The sequence below is a fragment of the Erinaceus europaeus genome, chromosome 21, assembly GCF_950295315.1.
Source record: "Erinaceus europaeus chromosome 21, mEriEur2.1, whole genome shotgun sequence".
Lineage (NCBI taxonomy): Eukaryota > Metazoa > Chordata > Mammalia > Eulipotyphla > Erinaceidae > Erinaceus > Erinaceus europaeus.
This window is the reverse complement of record NC_080182.1, coordinates 38562603-38575264: the sequence shown is the minus strand read 5'-3', so window position 1 is coordinate 38575264 and position 12662 is coordinate 38562603.

The following is a 12662-nucleotide window of genomic DNA, read 5'->3' as shown; positions in this document are numbered from 1 at the left end:
CGGGAGGCAAAAAAAAAAAAATGATACAAGACACTTCAGCTAACATTACATTAAAGCAGCTTTCAAAGCCACACCCATTCGCCCAGGGAACCCCACAGTGTAATTAAACTATATTGCCCAGAAGCAAGAGAGCTGAGAATATTCTGTGCAGGGCACCCACCCACACACACACATCTGCCACATCTGCTCTAACTGAATAGGGCTTCCACCTCTGCCTCACCTTCTTCAATTCATCCTCTCCATGGACTTTGCTTAAATCCAAATACGATTCTTGAAACAGATTACAACTCTGTTTAAAATGTTTACTGGCACGTATATCACCAGAGATGAGGCTCAACTGGTTTGACATGTGGAGCAAGCCAGCTTGGATCCAGTCTGAGGCTCTCACATATTTCCTTTCACATCTTCTCTGACTATTGCAATCACCCCACACCATCCATTCCAGTGCACATGCCAAGGGGACGTGTGTGTGTGTGTGTGTGTGTGTGTGTGTGTCTCTGTGTGTGTGTGTGTTGGTCTCTGAGTGTGTCTGTGTGTGTGTGTGAGTGTGTGTGTGTCTGTGTGTGTGAGTGTGTGTGTGTGTGTCAGTGGGTGTGTCTGTGTGTGTGTCTGTGGGTGTGTGTCTGTGTGTGTGTGAGTGTGTGTGTCAGTGGGTGTGTGTCTGTGTGTGTGTGTCAGTGGGTGTGTCTGTGTGTGTGTCTGTGAGTGTCTGTGTGTGTGAGTGTGTGTGTCTGTGTCTGTGTGTGTCTGTGGGTGTGTGTCTGTGTGTGTGAGTGTGTGTGTGTCTGTGTGTGTGAGTGTGTGTGTGTCTGTGTGTGTGTCTGTGTGTGTGTGTCTGTGTGTGAGTATGTGTGAGTGTGTGTGTGTGAGTGTGTGTGTCTCTGTGTGTGTCTGTGTCTGTGTGTGTGTCTGTGAGTGTGTGTCTGTGTGTGTGAGTGTGTATGTGTATGTCTGTGTGTGTCTCTGTGTGTGTGAGTGTGTGTGTGTCTGTGTGTGTGTGAGTGTGTGCGTGAGTGTGTGAGTGTGTGTGTGTCTGTGTGTGTCTGTGTGAGTGTGTGTGTGTCTGTGTGTGTGAGTGTGTGTGTGTGAGTGTGTGAGTGTGTGTGTGTCCGTGTGTGTGTGTGAGTGTGTGTGTCTGTGTGAGTGTGAGTGTGTGTGTGAGTATGTGTGTGTGTGAGTGTGTATTTGTGAGTGTGAGTGTGTGTGTCTGTGTGTGTGAGTGTGTGTGTGTGAGAGTGTGTGTGTCTGTGTGTGTGAGTGTGTGTGTCTGTGAGTGTGTGTGTGTGAGTGTGTGTGTGTGAGTGTGTGTCTGTGTGTCTGTGTGTGTGTCTGTGTGTGTGAGTGTGTGTGAGTTTGTGTGTGAGTGTGTGTGTCTCTGTGTGTGTGTGTGTGTGTGTGTGTGTGTATTTTTGCACTTTTTTGCCCATGGTGGTCTTTCTCCGTGTCTAGAATGTCTCCCGACACATTCTGCTCCTTTTCTTGAAGAAGATCGACGGAGACAGACTAGTGTAGAATTTCACATTCTCTCTCTCCTTTTTTTCTTTTCCCCCCTTTTTTTATTGCTGTAGTTATTATTGTTATTGGTGTCGTCATTGTTGGATAGGACAGAGAGAAATGGAGAGAGAAGAGGAAGACAGAGAGGGGGAGAGAAAGACAGACACCTGCAGACCTGCTTCACCGCCTGTGAAGCGACTCCCCTGCAGGTGGGGAGCCGGGGGCTCGAACTGGGATCCTTATGCGGGTCCTTGCGCTTGGCGCCACGTGCAGAATTTGACATTCTCTCAGACTGCTTCCCTGACCTCAGCTGGATTCTTATTTTTTTCTGCTGCTCTCTCGCCTGGCCTGGCATCACTTATGTACGCCTCTGAACACACCTACTGCAGGACTACTAATTGTCAGTTTCTTGTTATGATTATGTTTTGCTTTTCAGTTTCTCAACCACTGGATTTTAAGCCTCAGAGAGAAAACGAGCTATGTTCTTTACAGGAAGTTCCTGTTGTCATCCAGTTTATTACCCCAAGGTCACATGGAGGTCCCACCCACACCAAGGGGAGCTCTGAGTGCATCATAGCTCTCCCGCTGCTTCTCTCTCCTTCTCTGTCTATCTCTCCACTTGAAATAATAAAAAAGCATAAACGGTCATCTCAGGAGCAATGGAAACGTGCATGCGAAAGACCCCAGCATTGTAAAAGGAAGTTAAAAATAAAAAAAAAAGGCTTAAAATGCTATTTGAACAGATGAAGTAAAATACACAAAATCAAGTTCTGGGCTTTAAGTAAATTCTCTTCTTTCTTTTTCATCCAGAGCACTGCTCAACTCTGGCTTATGGTGGTGCAGGGGATTGAACCTGGGACTTTGGAGCCTCAGGGTAGAAGAGTCTCTTTGCATAACCATTACGCCATCTACCCCTGCCCGCTTTAAGTAAATTCTAATATCTGTGGGGGAAAATGAAATAAATGAGACACTAGTGTCCATGGTGCCGCCGTATCTGGCTAAGTGTACATAGTACAGTGCGCAAGGACCCAGGTTCAAGCCCTTGGTCCCACCTACAGGGGCAAAACTTCATAAGTGGTAAAGCAGGGCTTCAGGTGGTCTCTCTGTCTCTGTCCCTCTTTATTTCCCTTCCCTTCTTAGTTTCTCTCTGTCTCTACCCAGTAATAAATAACAAAAATATATATTTTTAAAAGAAAACTAGTAAAAGACAGGCAGGCAGGCAGGCAGGCAGGCAGGAAGGAAGGAAGGAAGGAAGGGGTCTAGCGCCTGGACACCCCCAGGTAGACGCCCACTGAGTTCTTTCTACAGCCCCAAGTAAAGCAATTTTTAAAAGAGACAGATAAATTCATTGTATCAGTCAAAGCTTTAGAGAAAATTGGACAACTAGTCAATATTCCTACCACCTTCTAATAAATGTAAAGGAATGAATTATTATGATTTTAAAAATAAGGGGAAAAGCCCTTTGCTATAGACCTTAAGTTCAGTTTACAAACCCATGGGCTGTGAATATGCATATTCATATATGTACAGTTAGGGACATGTTTATTGGCCCTTAATAGACTTGATAACATCTTTCTTTAGCATAGCATTTGGACGTCAGTGACTAAATGAAGTAAAATACATTTCAAGTTGTGTTTCAAACATCTATTTTTTAAAAACATTTTTATTATTTTTATTTATTTATTGGATAGAGACAGTTAGAAACTGAGAAAGGGGAGATAGAGAGGGAGAGAGACAGAGAGACAGCTGCAGCCCTGCTTCACCACTTGCAAAGCTTTCCCCTTGCAGGTAGGGACTGGGATTCAAACCCAGGTCCTTGTGCACGGTAATACATGCACTTAACCAGGTACACCACCACCCAGCCCCTATTTTTTTTTCAACTTTTTAAAAATTCTCTTTATGTATTTATTGGATAGAAACAGTCAGAAATCAAGAGAGGAAGGGGAGAATAAACATGTTTTATTCCATTGATTATACAATTCTGGTTGTGAAATTCATTGATCTCAAGGAATTGGCCTTACAGAAAGATGAAACTAGCTTCTGTTACCTTAGCAGAGACTTCCAGCATGTTTTCAAGTCCAGTTTTATTTTTCCAGACATACAGGAGCATTTTATCACCCACTTGTCATGCCAGAAAGACTGTGTAACTGCTTTTAGCCAGCAACTTTGGCGGAGTGTGAGATGTTGTCACTTCTGAGGAAAGAGGTGGGGTGGCTTTCTGAATACCTCTTCCTCAACCTCAGTGATGTCTTGGTGAAATGGCTCAACTGAGCTCTGTGTGACAGAGATCTCTGCCCATTTGTGTCAGGCCTGCAACATTAATGGAAAATGGACTCTACTTACGTTAATTAAGAGATATCTTGGGGGTTGTTTATCACCAAAATCTAAACTATCCTGGATAATACACTGTATATATATGTTTTTTTAAAAAATATATTTATTTATTTTCCCTTTTGTTGTCCTTGTTTTTTATTGTTGTTGTAGTTATTGATGCCGTCGTTGTCGTTGGATAGGACAGAGAGAAATGGAGAGAGGAGGGGAAGACAGAGAGGGGGAGAGAAAGACAGACACCTGCAGACCTGCTTCACTGCCTGTGAAGCGACTCCCCTGCAGGTGGGGATCCGGGGGCTCGAACCGGGATCCTTACACTGGTGCTTGCGCTTCTTGCCACATGCACTTAACCCACTGTATATTTAACATTTTCTTAAACTGAAAAATTAGGATAAAGTCTGAGGCTATGCAAGTAAAACAGGATGGATATACAACAATATAATGATTTAATATTATTTAAAAGTGCAATATTCTGGCTGGAGAAATAGCTCATTTGTAAACCACTGGATTTGCGTGTTTGAGGTCCCTAACTTAATCCCTGACAACACACATATCAGTGCTGCTCTGAATTACTTCTCTCCATCTCTTTGTCTCATGTGTAGATATAATAAATAAATAAATAGCCCCCTGCTCTGCCCCCTTTTTTTTTGTCACCAGGGTGATCTCTAGGGCTCAGTGTCTGCAAGACAAATTCTATGCTACCAGTGGCCATTTTTCTCTTCATGTTTTTCTTTTTTTCTTTTTCTTTCTCTCTTTCTTTCTTTCTTCCTATCTTTCTTTTCTCTTTTTTGATTCCAGAGTTATTGCTGGGGTTCAGTGCCTGCACTACGAATTCACTGCTCCTGGAGGATATGTTTTTCCCATTTTGTTGCCCTTGTTCTTTATCATTGTTGTTAGTATTATTGTTGTTGTTGTCATTGTTGCTGGATAGGACACAGAGAAATCGAGAGAGAAGGAGAAGACAGAGAGGGGGAGAGAAAGATAGACACCTGCAGACCTGCTTCACCACTTGCAAAGTGAACCCCTAGCAGGTGGGGAGCCGGGACCGGGTTCCTTACGGCTGTCTGTGCACTTTGTGCCATGTGAGCTTAACCTACTGCACTACTACCCAACCCTTGTCGTTTTTTTATGTGATAGAGACATAAATAAAAAGAGATAGAGAATAAGCGAAAGAAACAGAGAGAGACTTTCAATGTTGTTCCTTCCACCTTTCATGAAGCTTTCTCCATGCAATGGGGGCCAGGGACTTGAATCCTGGCCCTCACACATGGTAATGTGTGCACTCTACTGGGTGTACCACCATTTGGCTGCTATAGTAAGATGAAAAGTTGCAGAGGCTACCATGACACCAACATGAATTCCCCAGGGCAGACGACCTCACCAGTGTTTCCTGGAGCCTCACCAGAGGCTCTGTTTCCCCAGAGCCCTGCCCCACTGGGGAAAGATAGAAACAGGCTGGGGGGTATGGATCCACCTGCCAACACCCATGTCCAGTGGAGCAGCAATGACAGAAGCCAGACTTCCCACCTTCTGTACCCCATAATGACCCTGGGTCCATGCTCCCAGAGGGATAAAGAATAAGAAAACTTCCAATGGAGGGGAGGGGATGTGGAACTCTGGTGGTGAGACTTGTGTGTAATTATCCAATTATGGAATCCAATTATGGTGGGAATTATGTGGAATTATCCAACAGACTTATCGATCATTGTTAAATCAGTAACTCAACCAGCAAAATATTTTAAAACGAAAAAAAAAATACTTAACCTAACTTCAACACGGCAGTGTGAGATTCCAAACATTGGTATGTCGCTAAAATACAATCCCAGGAAAGTCAACCATACCGGACGTCCCAGTATATGTCAAAACACTGTTTCGGATCAAACGTTTCATCCACCTCTGCGTAGAAGCACTGGCTATCCTCTTGAAGAACACAAAAATATTCTTGAGTGAACTTAAAAGCATGGCTCAATCTTTAGATGTGCTTTTGATTGGAGAAATGAATAAAGAAAACACCCTTTAAAGAGCAATTCACGGAATCAGCAATTCCCAAGAGACGGCAGCACAGTGGGTGCGGTACCTGGGGCCAAGTTCCAGGAGAACGGACCATTCTGTGGTGCCAGGCGGCTGCAGAGACGCCACCATTATGATCCATCATGGACAGCTCACTCCATAAATATGTACATAAATTCAAAATCTTAGCAGTAGCGTCATTATTCTAATGGAAACGCCGTGCATCTGACATCAGTAGAGAAACTGCATTTAATTTGAAAGTCAAGTTTCTATGACAATGTAGGACTGACTTAAGGAAGGTTAAAGAGCATTAAAGATTCTTTTTAAAAAAATGTTTATTTATTTTCCCTTTTGTTGCCCTTGTTTTTTATTGTTGTTGTAGTTGTCACTGTTGTTGTTATTGATGTTGTCATTGTTGGGTAGGACAGAGAGAAATGGAGAGAAGAGAGGAAGATAGAGAGGGGGAGAGAAAGACAGACACCTGCAGGGCAGTCATTTAACAGGCAGTGCTTGAACCGGGATCCTTATGTCAGTCCTTGCACTTTGTGCCACGTGCGCTTAACCCGCTGCGCTACCGCCCAACTCCCTAGCACTAAAGATTCTTTTTTTTTATTCTTTTTTTTTTTTAGCCTTTATTTATTGGATAGAGACAGCCAGAAATCAAGAGGCAAGGGGGTGATAGAGAGGGAAAGATACAGAGAGACACCTGCAGCACTGCTTCACCACTTGTGAAGTTTTCCCCCTGCAGGTAGTGACCAGGGGCTGGAACCTGGGTCCTTACACATTGTGACATGTGCACTCAACAAGGTGTGCTACCACCTGGCCCCGCACTGGCCCCACACTAAAGATTCTTAAAGAAACTTATTTACTTTGTAGTTCTTTCATCTCTGATAGTAGAACTTATTTTTGAGTAACCTGAAAACTGATTATATTTAGAGACTTGAACATATTTTTTTTTTCATTTTCAGTGTGCTTTGGAGGGAGTGTGTGATAACCAATCTATTTACCCACTTATTCACTTAATAGATATTTATGGAGTACACCCTATGTGCTAGAAAGTGTACTAAGCACTGGAGTTTCATCTGCAAATAAAAAAAAATTGGCAAAAATAACTTTTCCTTGAAGTATTTACACTATAGTGAAGGACAGGGCCAGAAAGTCAGGGCCAAAGACTGCTTCTGCCGCTAGCCACCAGGATCTTAGTTTCCTCACTGGTCAAACCATAATTCTCAAACTATGGCATCACCCTAGGCGTCAAGGTATATGTTGGAAGATTTCCATGATAATAACTGGAGAAAGTTATCAGCATCAGTTATTAAATACTTAATAGCATCAGGTGCAGTAAATGTATGCGATGTTTAATGGTGACCACTGTTGAGACAGGACATCTCATCCGGAAATACTGTCCTACCCAAAAGGCAAAATAATTTTCCTTTGAAAAAATCCCAAATGCTTTCTAAGCTTCCTCCCCTCTTTAATGTCATGTGACATTTGGAAGAACTGGTTTCTATCTCTTCACGGGAAAAAAAAAAGAAGAAGAGGAAAAGTAGGTACTTGCCCCACTGGAGAACATATTTAAGGAAGAAGATTCCTGGTAATTATTTCTCCTAGAAATTCTAGCTGAAAATATACGATCTAGTCATGTAACATGTAGATACAAACCAAAGGTAAATTTTCTCATTCCAAAAACAGACTCCCACCAAAAAGATATCTCGATGCCTCTCCTTACCTCTGCCCATTCCCTCCTCCAAAAACAGACAAAAAAAAAAAAGTAAGAAATTCTTACAACCTTAAGGTGATTAGATGTTTGCTCTCAAAAAGTATGCCCAGTCACACAACAAACACAGGGACACAAATTATACTGTAATCTGAGGCCATCCTGAATAAAATTTTGTAGCTTAATTTAGAAAATTCATATCAGAACCACTCCCCAAGCTTTTTCTGAAGCACCAGAAATAATGTCAGTGTTTTCTTTAAATTAACTGATTTACGGTAACAAGTAAGTTCTGTGATGATCTTGCATGTTTCCCCCTTCTCGAACTGACCTTCCTTGAGATTTTTGTTCAAGTATTAAGACAAAAATGTGAAATAAAAGCATGTTAAGTGAAATAGAGAAAGAGCACTGAACACTTTGCATTTTTAACTAGTTGTCAGGTCAAGTTACTACTGTTACTACTGTTTCTACTGACTTTGAACTTCATATTGAGAACTACAAGTTCAGAGAGTTTCTTTTGAGGTACTGTTGGCATGGGGAAAAAAAATGGGGCCTGGCAGTAGCTAACTGGGTTAAGCGCACATAATATGGAGCCCAAGGATCCTGGTTCGAGCCCCCAGCACCCTACCTGCGGTGGGGTCACTTCACAGGCAGTGAAGCAGGTCTGCAGGTGTCTATCTTTCTCTCCCCTTCTCTATCTCCTCCTCCTCTCTCCATTTCTCTCTATCCTATCCAATAAATGAAAAAAAAAAGCCTCCATGAGCAGTGGGTTCATAGTGGAGGTACTGAGCCCCAGCTATAACCCTAGAGGCAAAAAGAAAGAAAGAAAAAAATCAATTATTATTCTGTAGTTGTAAGATACAGGAACTGATTCCAGAGTATGATCCTGGTCTTGATGCCAAGCTTTGTGGTCAAACTTTGTCAAGTATTAAAATTCAAAATTCTCACTCAGGATAATTGTTGACCTCAAATTACTAACATGACAACAAAACGTTATGTCAGAAGTATTTCTACCAGTCCAATGTATGAACAAGTCTAAGGAGTAACAATGAGGGGGCTGGGTGGTATCAAACTGGGTTAAGTGCACATAGTACAAAATGCAAGGACTTGCACAAGAATCTGAGTTTGAGCCCAGGCTCCCCACCTGTGGGGGGGGGGGCTTCAGAAGCAGTGAAGCAGGTCTGCAGATGTCTATCTTTCTCTCTAACTCTCTCTCTGTCCCCTCTCAATTTCTATCTGTCCTATCCAAAAAATGGGAATAAAATGGCCACAGGAGTAGTGGATTCATATTGCAGACACTGAATCCCAGAGATAACATTGGAGGCAAAAAAAAAAAAAAAGAGTAACAATGATAATTTCCTAGATATCACACCCATTTTAAATAGATTTCCCTATCCTGGAACCCAACAAGTCCAGGGGCTTGAATTCAAGGCTGGTATGATGAAATCTGGTTCTCTAAGAACAGCTAATAATGAAAGCCAACACCTCCTGCAAACTGATGTTATTCTGACCTTGACATTTTTATAAGGTCATATTGTGCTTCAGGATAGTCTACGCTACATGCCATTAACTTCAAGATAGTCTAGGCTAGATGCCATTAACCTCAAGATATTCTAGGCTAGATGTCATTAACCTCAGGCAACGTGACATTCCTACTGTTAAGACATGCTATGGTACAGATTCAGAAGGCTTCCTTATGAAGACTACGAAGAATCTTTGCCAGAATTTTTTTTTTTTTTTTTTTTTGCTGCAACAATGATTTGAACTCTGAAGATGCCTTATTTGCAGAGTAGGGAAAGGAAGATCTATCCCTGAACAGGTCCAGAGAATTTAAAGGAATTAGGAACATAAAAGGGCTTTGTAAACAGTGGGATGATATGCAAGGCAAGATTTTAGTAATAAATACTATCTCATGGTGAGCCATATAATTATACTGTTTACACCTGAAACAATAGCCCAGAGGGTAAAGTTAACTCTTTCTTCCTTTCCCCCTCACCAGGCTTCATAAGTACAGGCCTACTTTTTCAAGTAGAATGATAGAGTTAAGAGACAGAGAGAAGGATGAATACAGGAAGATCTCACTCATAGACAGAAGTTGAAAAATACGACCATGATGCCAGCCTGCCTTCCCTGGACAGGTGACCTCTCTAATGCGTCCTGGAACTCCACCTCCCCAGAGCCCTACCCCACTCGGAAAGGGAGAGACTAGCTAGGGGTAAGGATCAACCTGTCAGTTCCCATGTCCAGCGGAGAAGTAAGTACAGAAGCCAGACCTCTCACCTTCTGCGCTGCGCCCCTTAGAGATCTGTGGTCTATATCCTAGAGGGTTAAAAAATAGGGAGCTTCCAATGGAGGGGATGGGATACGGAACTCTGGTGGTGGGAATTGTGTGAATTGTACCCCTCTTATCCCACAATCATCTCAATCATTATTAAATCAACAATAATAATTTTTAAAAAATAAGGTGAAATATAAGAAAACACGAAGCAGATCTTGGACTCTGGAGTGGAGGGAGAATTCAGGTCCTAAACATGATGTCAGAGGACCTAGAGGGGGTTGAATAGTTAGGTGGAAAACTGGGAAATGCTATACATGTACAGACTTCTATACTTTATTTTTTACTGTGTTTTATTGTTGACTGTAAACCAATAATCTCCCCAATAAAAAAGAAAGACATAGTAAAGCAGAAATAGGGAGGAAAGATACCACAGTACCCTAAACCTTCCTCCAGTAAGATGGGCTCTGTACATGACAAAGCAGGCATAATATCCACGTATCCACAATATCCAAGCTGTCTTGCCAGTTCAAGAGTTTTCTGAGTTAAATTTATATATGGTGTTGAATATATATGGGCCAGTTGGTGGTACACCTGGTTGAGTGCACACGTAACAATGCTCAAATACCCAGGTTCAAGCTCCGGGTCCCCACCTGCAGTGAGGAAGCTTCATAAGTGATAAAGCAGTGTTGCAGGTGTCTCTCTTTTTCTCTCCCCCTACCCTCTCAGTTTCTCTGTATCTCTATAGAATAAATAAATATAGTAAGATCATATGTGTGTGTGTTTTAAACAATTTTAATCTATGTCTACAGCCTTATAGCATTACATCTCATTTCTCATTAGAAGTTCAAGTGGTTTTTTTTTTTTGGGGGGGTCTCTGGAAATTCATATTACATTCTTTTAGATTTTAAATGCATATGTACATATCCTGAAGTGTCTTTAAATATCTATAGTTCACTGACAATCACTATCTTCTAAAGTATCGGCTTGACACATAAGTCACTGAAAAATATGTCTGTGCTTTATTTTATGTTGCTTTCATCTCTGAAATAAAAGGTTGGAGGATTTACAATACCTAAAGTTAACCAGAGGTATAAAATGCTAAAATATCAATGTGAAACTACTACATACTTAATGGAAACACAAAATTAAGAAGGGAAAAAATGGGCAATGCCAATTGTTGACACTGCTGTGGAAACACTGGGGTTTTCATTAATTCCAGAGGAATGCAAAATGGTAGCCACTTGTTTATTTCTTGTAAAGATAAACATACACTTACCATACAGGGATGACCTGGAAGCAAACTGTTTTGCCATACATGTGACTCAGGGCTGGTCCCCAAGACAGTGGAGAAATTTTGGTGCCATGATGTTGATCTCCCACTCTCTCTGTGTGTCTGTCTGCTTCATTCTATCTGAAAAAGTTGGTCAGGTGTGGTGAAGTCATGATGTCAGAAGTAAAGAAAACAGATGTGGTGAAGTCATGATGTCAAAAGTAAAGAAAACAGAAATAAAAAGAAGAGAGAGAGACTTATCATGCAACCGAGGTAATAAAATTCCTAAATAACTATCCCTGTAAAATAAAGTTTGTAGTCACACAAAAATATATCCATGAAGGTTTATAGTGGCCTGATCAATAATTAATTGTTCAACCTGGTGTATTGCACCAAAGTCAAAGACACTGTGGTAAGGAGGGCTCAGGTCCTGGAACATGATGGCAGAGGAGGACCTAGTGGGGAGTTGAATTGTTATGTGGAAAACTGAGAAGTGTTATACATGTACAAACAATTGTATTTTACTGCTAACTGCAAACTGTTAATCCCCCAATAAATAAATAAAAAATAATAATAATTGCTCGACCTGCCCATGCTCCTCGAAACCCCACAAACCCTCTTTATGATGGATAAAGAAACAACAATACTTATATACAGCAGAATGCTACTTAATAACACACACAAAAAGACCAGGTGGGTTCATAGCATGAACTTAAAATCAATGGAAGTAATGAGACTCAGAGGTCTTGATACTGTACTACTAATTTCTATGCTATCTTTCAAAAGGCAAAACTCTACGGAGACAGGAAACCAACCAATTAGTGATTACCGGGGAATAAATTTAAGGGAGAAGTTATCTGCAAAGGACTTTGGGGAGAAAAATTAAACTGCTAAAATGATTCTGTATCTTTACTATGGAAACGGTTACATAATATATGCTGGTCAAATTGTGTAGATATGAACACGACGAAGTTCATTTTACCATCTATAAATTATACCTCAATACAGAACGAAGAAAGGCAATTAGATCACTTCATTTCCAAATGCAAGATTATATGAATTATTGAATATACTCATGAAAGTAAACATTTCCTTTTTCTCTTTCTTCTGAGATGACACCACCTGTTATAAGCAGGTATGGGAATCACACCACTGAGACTTCTTGTTACGGTAGCAAAGCTACATCTCCCACTCCTTCTGTGGCAGCTCTTTGTAAACCACTCATCTCTAGACTAAATTTTTAGATGTGAATTAATGATTGACTTCCCCCATTCAGCCTAGGTTTAAAATAAGAATCAAGCTGTCCAGCCTCTGTGAGGCAGCATTCTTGCATCCTGAAGTGGATTGGGCCAAGACCACAGCTACTGGATGCTCAGAATTCTGGGAGATAGTAGTTAAGTGGTACTGAATGAAGGAGGTTTTAAGGACATGAGTCTCCAATAAAGCTATGTCAGTGCTATTAGGAAAGTGACAGCAATAATAATGCTATAAACTGCTGACATTTATTGAACATTTATGTCCCTGTGCCTAGCACACAAAGCTCTACTTAATCTTCACAGTTGCTC